Consider the following 11,792-nt stretch of genomic DNA (forward strand, 5'->3'; position numbering starts at 1 on the left):
TGAGGTACATGAACTTGCCCCCTGTGAAAAAAGTTTGGGGACCCCTGGTATAAGACATACTCAGTTTTTAGACCCCAGATTTTTCAAAAAAGGCTGCGTCTTCTACATGGAGAAATACAGTAGCACGAGTCTGTTTCTGAGTAGACAGATAAGTAATTGAATGAGCTCTTGTTGGCTTCCCCACTCCTGGTACCAAATTCTACATGAGCCACAGTTCAAGGGAAGTAGAATCAGTATGGTAATTCTGTACCAATATTTATATCTGTCTATCTATCTACCTGTGTATAAATAAAGAGGTTTATTGCAGGGCATTGGTTTGTGTAACCCTGAGGGCTGCTCAAGCAGTCTCTGTGAGGCCATGTGCCTGTGTCTTTTGCTAGAACATGAAGTTCAGAGGGCAGTCAGGAAGAGGAGCTCACAGCAAACTAGAGTTTCACAAGGATGACTGAAACCTGTGTCTGTTCTTATTGTCTCTGTCCTCAGTGACAAGGGTATCCTGTAGAAGCGGGGGTCTTTGGTCATGAAACTGACTACATACACCATCAGAAAAACTAAAGGAGGAGTCAGGGGAAATAGGGCCTCTGCAGGCCCGGTGGCTGCCTCACTCAAAGGAGGGGAGTCAGTGGATGTAGGCAGTGTGTGTCAACTACAAAATGGCTGTTGCTCCTTTCTGCCTGTAACAATCTTACAAGAATCTCACTTGTGACCTTCCCTATCCAGAAATTATGAGAACAACTCTTGGATATGTAGTTCAGACTAGCCAACTTGACACACTGCAAAACCCTCACATAGGCCAAGTTGGAAGTAGCTCGGAGTGGGAAGTGAGAGTTCACTGCCTCTCATGGAACCCCTGCTTCAGGCACATTGTTCACCCAGCCCTGGCTAAGGAAGCATTGCCCACATAGTTTAAATGGTTTTCTTTCCACCCATAGCAGGATTGAGCTTTCGGAAGCTAAACACATCTAGGATGCTTGATAAGACTCCAGTGTTTTTGAGAATGACTTAATGCAAACCACAATAAAATAGTGTATTGTTGTCCCAAGTGTTTTACATATCTTTGTTTATTTAAATCTCACATCAGATCTATATTAAAAATGAAGAAATTGAAACTCAAAGGGTCTGAGTAACTGGCCAGAAAGCAGCTGTTCAAGGGCGGAGTCAGGATTCCACCTGAGCACTGTGGAGCTAAATCCCATGGGCTTAATTATCATTCTGTTTGTTTCTCCTAGACACCTATGTAGCTGAAAGTTGCTGTCTCTCATCAAAGCCCTGAAACACTGCAAATCCTTAAGAATCTAATAAGGTACCTCACATTTAACTAAAGACAGAAAAACAACTGTTAGATTTTAAACAACTTATCCAAAACAAAGATGTATTGAAGTGTAGTTTTCAAAATGGTCAAATTGTAATTCTCATGCAAATATAGATACAAAATGAACACCTGTTAAATTCATTGATTAATGAGGAAACCGGTATGATACTAAAACCAAGTCAAATGAGAAACCGACTTAGATATTAATATTCTCTACTGAACAAAATTCATTTGTATCACTATGAACAGGAATCTGTTGCTATGGACAGGAAATGTTTGCATTATCATTGATTTTCTACGTGAGTAAAACTATCGTTATGTATTTGTGAATAGCCTTGTCAAAGGCAATCAAAGGTCCACATGCCAGAGAATCAGATAATCCCTGGAAATTATAGTAGACGTTCCCACGTTTACTTCGTGAACAATTTGGTAATCTCTCTTTTCCATTTCCAAGGTTTGAATAGCTTTTTCTGACAAAGGAAATAGAACTCTTTTACTGAATTAAAATGACTTATTCATAAAACATCCTAGTTACTCCAATTGTATTTTAACTTTGTCAAATTTCTGAAGATGCCTTTCTGTTTTAAAATTCGATGATTCTAACAGAATGGATATTCCCTGAGTTAAATATTATAAGAATAACAGTAATTTTAGTTCTCTATTTTAATTGGCATTATTACTTTAGGGGCTGTGTGTTTTAACAACAAAGTTTTATCACAGAAAATTATTTTAAAATAGGTGAGATAAAGAAATAAAAGACGGGTTAAGTTAAAAACTGACTATGAGAAAGATAGATGGGTTAAGGCATAAAAAACAGATAGATGGATAGTATTTTTGAAAGGCATGTAGCGGACTGTGTTCTAAGAAAACACTATGATTATATTTGTTTCCTCCTCGAGAGTCTCAGAACCATTAACTCAGTGTTGCTGAGTCCTAAGTAACTAAGCCAGCGCTGTGCACCTCCTCATCCAGGGTCAGTGGGAAAGTAAACATTCTAAGATTCCAAGTAAGCCACCTAAGAGGAATGCTCAGTTTTGTATGATTACAAACAAGCAAAGAACACATTGTTATTGTTATTATTATTATTATTATTATTATTTTAAGTTCCAAAAGAAAGAATCCCTCCACCAGGTTTCTTCTGAGATGACACCCCTGCCAGGTTGGGAGAAGATGAACAGTTAAATGTGTCAGAAGCAGCCTCTCCACCACGTGACACGCGTATCTGTGTTTTGTGGTAATGCTGATTTCACAGAGGGCTGTGCCAACTAAGAGGAGAAACCTGACTCTCCCTGAAGCCCCAGTGAGCGGGAAGAGCCCATTTAGAAGCATTTATCTGAGTATACTCAGCAATTCCCTAACCATATTATTGCAGCCTTTGAATCGCCCAAGGAATAACAGTTCAATCCTGAGATGGTTCTCTTAAAAGAATTTGGACTCCAGGTAAGATGGTCATTAGATAAAGTATTAATTATTTAGAGCGCTGTAATATGTCTCATTATAAGGAGAGCAGTAACTGAAACTGGTTCAGCCCCTAAATCCATTTAACCTAATCTGCAGCAAAAAGCATCAGAATTTATTTCAACATTACCATGTGGTGGTAGATAGGTGCAAGGTTTCTGGCTGAGGACTGGGCCAATCACCAGAAGAGTGGCCATATCCTCAAGTTGCTTAAATTTCAGATAAGCAGATACAACGAGCATATACAACAAAAGGCCAGCAACTCAGGGAGCCGGGAACCAGGACTCTGGTTTTGAGTCTGGCACTAAGGAACTTAGCAAGCCTGAGCAAGTCACCTCTCCAGGTGGTGCCCACATTTCCAAATCTGTAAGTAAAGGGGTTAGACAAAATGGTTCTTGAAATTTTTTCCAGCTTCCAAATTATTTCATTCTGTTTTGTGTATAAGGATTAAAGTGTTCAGGGTGTTGTGGATTAACCAAAGAGGAGTCAGTTGCAGATTTAGTAGTAGCAGCAATACAGTCTCTAACAGTGATTATGTCTTACTATGGGCCAAGCACTGAGCTTAACACTTTAAAGCATCTCTCATTTAAGCCCTAAATAATTCTATGAAGCAGAGTATGTTGGTTGGCTCACTTTATGGATAAGGAAACTGAGGCATGGAGGGTTAAAGTCCCCTCTGTAGATTACACAGAGTGATGGACCATCTATCCAGTAGTGATTTTTTTAAAGGAGAATTTAGAAGTAAAAGTTTTGAGTGACAATTACTAAACATCTGGAAAGTCACTTTCAGTAGAAATATGGAATGCACAACCCCTAAATAAATTGCAAAACCAATTATTTTACTCCATTTCTATTACTGAGACCTTGCTTTAAGCCATTGTCATCTCTTGCTGGGGCTCCTGCACTAGCTCCTAACAGACAACTGTACTGGGCTTTCCTGTCACACCCAGCCAAGGGCAGTTTTACACTGTACTCAGATTGTTTTTTCCAAAAGAGGAGTCTGATGTTGTCAGTTCTTTGATACATATTTTCTAAATGAAATACTTGAAAAGTACAATGGAATCCATCTATGTGTGAGAACTGATTGTTGATAAAAGGGAGATGGGAGGAGAGAGAGAGACACAGAGAGAGAGAATGAATGAGAATGAACACTGAAGGCTAAGCCAGAAAATGGCATGATAAAAACTGCTTATGGGCCCTGGCCAGTTGGCAGTGGTAGAACATTGGTCCCATGTGTAAATGTTCCGGGTTTGATTCTCAGGGCACACAGGAGAAGCGACCATCTGCTTCCCCACTCCTCCCCTTTTTCCTTCTCTCTCTCTATCTCTCCCTTCTCCTCCCACAGCCATGGTTCATTTGGAGCAAGTTGGCCCTGGGTGCTGAAAATGGCTCCATGGACTCATCTCATGTGCTAAAATAACACAGTTGCCAAGCAATGGAGCAATGGCCCCAGATGAGTAGAACATCATCCCATAGGGTGCTTGCCGGGTGGATCCCAGTCAGGGCACATGCGGGAGTCTGTCTCTCTGCCTCCCTGCTTCTCACTTTAAAAAACAAAAACAAAACTGCTTGTGGAAAAAGTAGCTCCAGAAGCTGTGTGTACAGCACACTGGTAGAGTGAGACCAGAGGGATGGCGCTTCTGCTCCTACTAAGGTGGGCTAAGGAGCATGGGTAGGGTTGAGCTTCACTGCTTGACAGAGGGAATCAAGCCAGAAACACTCTCAGGGAAACAACCCAGGGACTTGGGCAAGGCCTGAATGAAAGGGAGAGGTAAATAGAAAGATTGATCTTGATTTCATGAGCCTTTGGGACCATCATCTGTGGAGGAACAAATGAATCTTGGTTTATTATTTCTTTAGCACCTTCACTATCAGGAATTTCAAAGGAAATCTGCTTGTGGCAAGCCCCAATTTTAGCAAGCTCTTCTACAGTTATGACGTTTCTAAGAGAACCCAAACTTTTACCTAGAAACCCTTTGTAGAAAAAAGAAAAAGGAAATTTTAAGGATAAAATTTCTAGAGCTCATTAATGATGAAAAGCATTAAAGAATCTATTTATATCATACATTTAATTATTTCAGTAACCTCAGGTTATATCCATTATTTTACATTTATATTTTATACACCCTAAGGGTATAAATCTTTACTTTTATTTAATCCTCATGATATATTTAACTATTCCAATATGAATAATCAGCTCAACATAACTTTAAACTGCTGAATTATATAAGAGTTTTTGAAGAAGTACTTCTAATATACTGCTCACAAGTATTAGGGGATATTTCAAAATGAATATGAAGCTATAAAAAAAAGAAGCGTTTGATTTTTTTATTAAACAAGAACATCAGAAAAGCAAACGACAAGTCAAAGAAAGTTGTTTGATTTTGCAAATGAGATGAAAACTCAGTTACCGGGATTGAGCAGCCAGTGACGTATTGGTGAGGTTGAACAGAAGCACGTCAAACGGGACAGGAAACATCCCATAACTTTTGTGAGCAGTGTATATGGAGCATATTCTTTTAGTTCCCAGCTTACAGGCCCAGAAATGAAATGTAAGATGTATTTCTTACTATAGCTATCTATTTTAGAGCAGAAAACAGCTCAGAAAAACAATTATCACTAGAATCTCATATCCAACTAGGCAAATCTACATTTTTCCAATATGGATTATTTTTGGTTCAGTGAGTTTTGCTTCAATTCTTTTTCTGCTATGTCTGTTTTCACAGTATGATTAATGACTGAACTCTCCTTGTATTTTCCACTGTTGCTTTGAAATTTTACAGTATTGGTGTATTAATTTTCTGTAAGGACGAAACAATGATGATCTCTTCAATGCAAGTGTTGCTCTTAAAAATACACAGATATTAACCATTTTAATAATTTTACTGATAATACATAGAGCACTTCTATGTGTGACACACACTTTTTATCTACACTGTTGACATGAAAGTATTGCTTGTGAAGAGTATCAGATTTACATCACAAATTAAACCCTCTCTTTTGAATAAAGACACGAGAATAGCAAAATATGACCCTTTTTCTGACATGTAGCTTTCAGTTCTCAGAGGGGCTACTCTAAAAATGAAAATAATTTTCACAGAGGAAAAAAATGTATTAACTAGAATGTCAATCTTAACATAGTCATTCGTACAGTGAATATTCACAATGTATTGTTTCAAATTTCCAACCTCAGAAAACACCAGACATGTCTCCTCTGAATTCTCTTACAACCCACTGGAATTTCCTCTGAATCTGAAAGCATAGTTACTCATGGTAAGTCCTGACTTCACTGAGGTAGCACTACTCAAAAACCCATACAGGCAGTCTCGGGTTACAAACAAGATAGGTTTTGTAGCTTTGAAAATGTCTAAGTATTAATATGCACAAAAAGGTAAAAATAAATACTATGTTAAGACAAATGTCTGTCTAAGTTGCATTTAGTAGATAAATGTGCTGTTCCAACTTACATACAAATTCAACTGAAGAACAGACCTATAGGACCTATCTCATTTGTGACCCAGGGACTCCTTGTACTTGCTATTCAAAACTACAGACCGGGGCAATGGGATGACACTATCACCCTTAATGAGAACTCCATTTCTTTCTGACTTTGGGGACATCTGAAAATGGCAATTAAATCCAGATTCTTTACAAGCTTCAACAGGCTTTGGGGAGAGGAGTCAAGAGCAGGCATTTTTGTCCAACAGACCCAAATTCTAATCTGGGCTCAGTAACTTGTTGCCTACCTGGGCTCACTTTCTCCCTCCAATACTCTGATCAGATACACAGAACTTTTTTCATTTCCTTCAACCAGCCAAGTCCCCTCTCACTTCCAGGCTTGCAGACATGTTTTTAAATGTATTTGCCTAGAATACCCTTTCTGTTCCCTTTTAGCTGAGCTAATACCACTTATCCTTTGAGTCTCATCATAAAGGTCACTAATTCTTCAGCAAGGCTTTCCCTGCCCACCAGACTAATTCTCTTGCTATATATAATCCCATAGCTCCCTGGAACATATATGGTCTCAGTATGACACCAAGCATTTCTTTAATGTTTTCCTTCCCCTTGAAATTATAAACGCTGGCCCTGCTGGTTAGTTCAGTGGTAGAACATTGTTCCAGCATGTGGATGTTCTGGCTTGGATTTCCAGTAAAAGCACACAGGAGAAGCGCCCATCTGTTTCTCCACCCTTCCCCATCTCACTTCTCTCTCTCTCTCTCTCTCTTTCTCTCTCGCTCTCTCTTTTCCCCTATTGCAGATATGGCTCAATTGGAGTGAGTTGGCCCCCGGCACTGAGGATGGCTCCATGGCTTACTTCAGGCACTAAGAAGAGCTCAGTTGCTGAGCAACAGAGCAATGCTCCAGATGGAGAGAGCATTGCCCCCTAATGAGCTTACCAGGTGGATCCCAGTTGGGATGCATTTGGGAGTCTGTCTCTGCTTCCCCTCATCTCACTGAATAAGAAAAGAAAGAAAGGAAGAAAGGAAGAAAGAAAGAAAGGAAGGAAGGAAGGAAGGAAGGAAGGAAGGAAGGAAGGAAGGAAGGAAGAAAGGAAGAAAGAAAGAAAGGAAGAAGAAAGAAAGAAAGAAAGAAAGAAAGAAAGAAAGAAAGAAAGAAAGAAAGAAAGAAAGAAAGAAAGAAAGAAAGAAAGAAAGAAAGAAAGAAAGAAAGAAAGAAGTTGTAAACACTACAAGGGCAGGGACTAGTACTAGGGCCTGGGTAGGAGTGTGTGCTTAATAAATATCTTTTGAGTGAATGAACGAATGAAAGGTTGTGTAATCTAAACCTAGTTACTCATCACTTTGAGACATCACATGGGCCACCCCAAGAACTAAAAGAGATAATGTACATACAGTGCATAGCTCCAAAAAATGTGAGTTTAATACATGGGTGCTGTCTTTATCGGAGTAGTTTACACCCTTGGGACCATGGGGTGAAAGACAAGAGCAAGCCTGAGAGACCACCTCAGAAGGCCCTCACTCAGGGTCTCAAGTGCACAATTTTTCCAGGTAATGCCAAGCTCAGTTGCCATGGCAACCAATGAAAACAAATGTTGTTGCACCATAATTTTTAAGAACACATTCAAATGTTGTCTTTCATGTAGAATCCCACTTTTCAGTTAAAAAAGTCTGAAGAACCAAGAACATAAGCCTAAGGTCATATGCTTATTAGTCTCGTGGTGATGCACCTTTTCTGTCGCACCCCTGAATGAAGGCAAGTGGACCAGAGGCAGAGACTGTACTCTTCTTGTATTGACAGGACACGTTGTTCAGACCACTGCTTTAGTAAAGACTCAACACATCTTAAGTGAAATTATCAAAATAATTTTGGCTTCCTAAAATAAACCTTCAGCTTTTGCTTGGCTTTCAGGATGGTGTTTCCAGCTGTCTACTGATCCAGATGTTCTGTCATCTGGAATTCAATGTCAAACACAAAGTTTGTTATTTCCATCAACCCAAACTAGGCTGGCTCTCTTCCCAACTATCCAATATATGCCAATGACATTGCGATTGTTACAGAAAACTTGAAATTTTTTTAAATCTCCTTTTGGTAAAACAATAGAGCTTCTATATAAAATCTGTCACAAAATCAGTAATTTCTTTCTATTGTTTCAGGGCCTTAGCTCAGGGATCAATTCCTAAGTTCCCAAATCAGTCTTTCCATGATCAATTTTCTTACCATTGTAACTCTTCATCTTTCTGAATTCATTTCTGTGTCCTTCCCTTAATCAAGAACCTCTTCCCTTTCCTGGGCTACCTATTGTCTGCCTCCAGCGATTTCCTCAGCTTCACCCCTATTTCCTCCCTGCTCTAGTAAGGCCTATTTGTACCCTGATTGCTTTCCACTGACCCTCAGCTTTGCTCATTTCTGTAATGCCTTCTCCTTTCCTCAACACTTAATCAAATTTTGAATCATTCTTGGAGGCCCATTTAAAGTCCTATCCCTTTCATAATCTCTCTAAATTCCACACAATTTTTCCTTTCTCTGAACTTACACTGCAGTTATAGCCATCGCCCCATAACTTTGCAATTGAATATTCTTTGGCTTTTCTATATTCTCCCATCTTACCCACACTTACAAATCTATGTATACATGTAGAACTGAGCTAGGCAGTATATGATGCAGATGAATAAGACCAATAGGACAAAGTTCCCACTCTTAAGAAACACTGACTTAGACAGATGCTATACTATCTGCTTAAAATAATATCCTCTTTCTTCTGGGAAATGCTCTATTACCTATTGAATAAATTATAGGGAAGCACCGTTTTCAAGTAGCATCTGCTTTTTTTTAAATTTTATTTTGAAATTAAATTTACTGGGGTGACATTCATTAATAAGAGTACATAGGTTTCAGGTGAAGATCCTGATAGCATTTGAACTGCTGACAGCATTGTGTGCCTATCACCCAAAGTCAAATTTTTCATAGCCACGGCCGATTGTCACTGGGGTACGTTACAGATCCAAGTTGGGACAGTCACAGTTTAGAAGCTCAGATCTCTAGCCACAGATAATTGGAACTGGGTGGAACTCTTACTCAAGTCTGAACAGTTGAAGTCCTTCTTGGAAGTTTTGAATTTCACTGTAGAGAACAAGTTTCAGTCTATTCTGACCTTGATTTTGTGTGACCTACTGCCACGTGGCACAAGCCATTAGCAGCCATGTTTTCTAATGACAGAGAATTCAGGTAGATTGAAGGCTGCTGTTTTCATGGCTGTGTCCCCAGGATCAACTGCAGTTCTTAGTACATAATATTCAATAAATGTTGAATGGATGGTCCCTGATACTTGCTTGTATGCAGAACACTACATCAAGCATTATGATAAAGAAAGAGAAGAAATGGGATGGAAATATCCAGTAATATATTTGATAATCATGTAGTAACTGTTTTCTACATTTTCTGATGAAGAAATGAACAGAGCTCAGATGGTAACTTACACACAGGTGGTAAGTGGCAGAGCTCACACTCGGGAGTTTCTGGCTCCCAAGTCGAGGCTTTCTCCACTACCCTATGGTTCCTGTGTTCTTGAAGCTTACAAATTTGTTGGGAAGATAAAACATACAAGTATTAATTAACTAGAGAATTGGGTTTGCCCTCCAGATATTTACTGATTAAACAGCTGCCATTTAAGTTTAGGGTAACTTGGATGGAAAGTCAGCATGTCCCAGGACCTACCAAAATTGCAGACTGTAACTTGATCAGATTTGGGGTTAGATGATTGGTTTTTTCAGAAAATGTAATTGTAAGCAGAAACAATGTCTGACTGTAATACAAAAAGAAAGTAATATAATATATCCCAGTGTTCATCGAGTTTCGCTGTTTCTGTGATGGCCAGAGAAGTGGTAATGAAAAGATATTTATTATAGCTGAGTTTTCTGGCAAAACTGTTACCACATTCCTCTCTGGAATGCATTACATTGTTTTTGTCTGATGTGTTCAATCCTTATTGCATTGCCAACCTCTGTAGGTAGCATGTGTGCATGTCTAACTTTGTCTCATTTACAAATTCAGTTCAATTTACATTCAAATCATTTTTAGGCTTTCGCTTTTCTGCTGTGGCTTAAGCCACAAGACATGGGAAAAGAAGGCGAGGAGTGGCTTGAAGAGCACCAGTGTTAGAGGAGAAGCAACTGCTCTAATACTAATGTCAGAGGAGAAGGGAGGGTATGCTCAGCCTTCCTTAGAGGAGGTATGGGTTAGGGGATGAGAAAGGAGCTGGTCCACTTCTTGTCGTGGTGTTTGCTTGCAAGCAACTGAACCAACTCCATCACCCAGGACATATATTAGCTAACTCTTGGGATAACTGGAGAGGGTAGAGAGGGAACTTTACAAGGGGGCAAGAGCCAAAACAGTCTCAGGAGTGTAGCACAGCAATGACTGAACATCAGCCGGTTTCTTTTTTCTACCTTTCTAACAACCCAGCTTGGAGCAGTAGTTCCCAAAGCATTTCCCAGAGATCAGAGCTTATCATGGTGCACCTACTCTACCTTTTTCCTCTGTGCATAGATCTGAAAAGTCCTGAGGATCCTGTATATCTCTCATAACCTCATGACAGTCCTAGTTCTGTGGTATAAGGGTAAGAGTCTGAAATTTTTTCCTCTCCTGAAAGCAAAAAATGTACTCATCCTATCAGTGGTAGGTGGTCAGTACAAATAGTAATTTTTAGTTTTACATTCCATGCTCCTGCTCTAGAAAACCTGCATGTGATAGCTTAGGTTAGGACAATGTAGCTGTGTACCAAGGACAGTTCCACACGACCCAGCAGAGATGACAGCTTTGAACTAATCCTCGAGATGAGCAATGACTGTGCCATAATGGACTGAAGACAGGTTTCAAAAGCTTCGCTTTGCAGATATCACAGACACTACTAAGCACGGTTGTGTTTTCTTGGTGCTCAGATTCTTTGTTGCTCTGCAACATTTGGCATAAATGACCATTTTCTTTTTGAAACTGTTTTCTCTTTTGGTCCTAGTCAATCTTTCTCCTACCTTTCTGACTGAATCTTTTCCACTTATTCATGCACTCAGCATGTTCTTTTTTTCTTCTCCATTTTTTTCCTCTTTCCTCTTTCTTTCTTTCTTTCTTTCTTTCTTTCTTTCTTTCTTTCTTTCTTTCTTTCTTTCTTTCTTTCGAGAGGCAGGGAAAGAGAGAGAGAAGAACATCAAGCTGCTCCTGTAAGTGCTCTGACTGAAGAATCAAATCAGCAACCTCCACGCTTTGGATGATGCTCCACCCAACCAAGCTATTCGGCCAGGGCTTAATTTTTTTTATTTGTAGATAAGAGAGAGGAAAGGAGAGAGAGGGAAGGGTGAAGAGAAACATTCATTTGTTGTTCCACTCAATCATGCATTCTTTGGTTGCTTCTCATGTGTGCCCTGACTGGGAATTGAACCCCTCAACCTTGTTTCAGGACAATGTTCTTAATTGACTGAGCGAACAGGCCAGGGCCAGCATGTTCTAAATAAAAGAGAAAATAAATCTCTAATTATGGCTTGAATAGTAGCAATAGTGTGAATTTCAA

This window comes from Saccopteryx leptura, chromosome 2 (assembly GCF_036850995.1).
Source record: "Saccopteryx leptura isolate mSacLep1 chromosome 2, mSacLep1_pri_phased_curated, whole genome shotgun sequence".
In the NCBI taxonomy this organism is placed as follows: domain Eukaryota; kingdom Metazoa; phylum Chordata; class Mammalia; order Chiroptera; family Emballonuridae; genus Saccopteryx; species Saccopteryx leptura.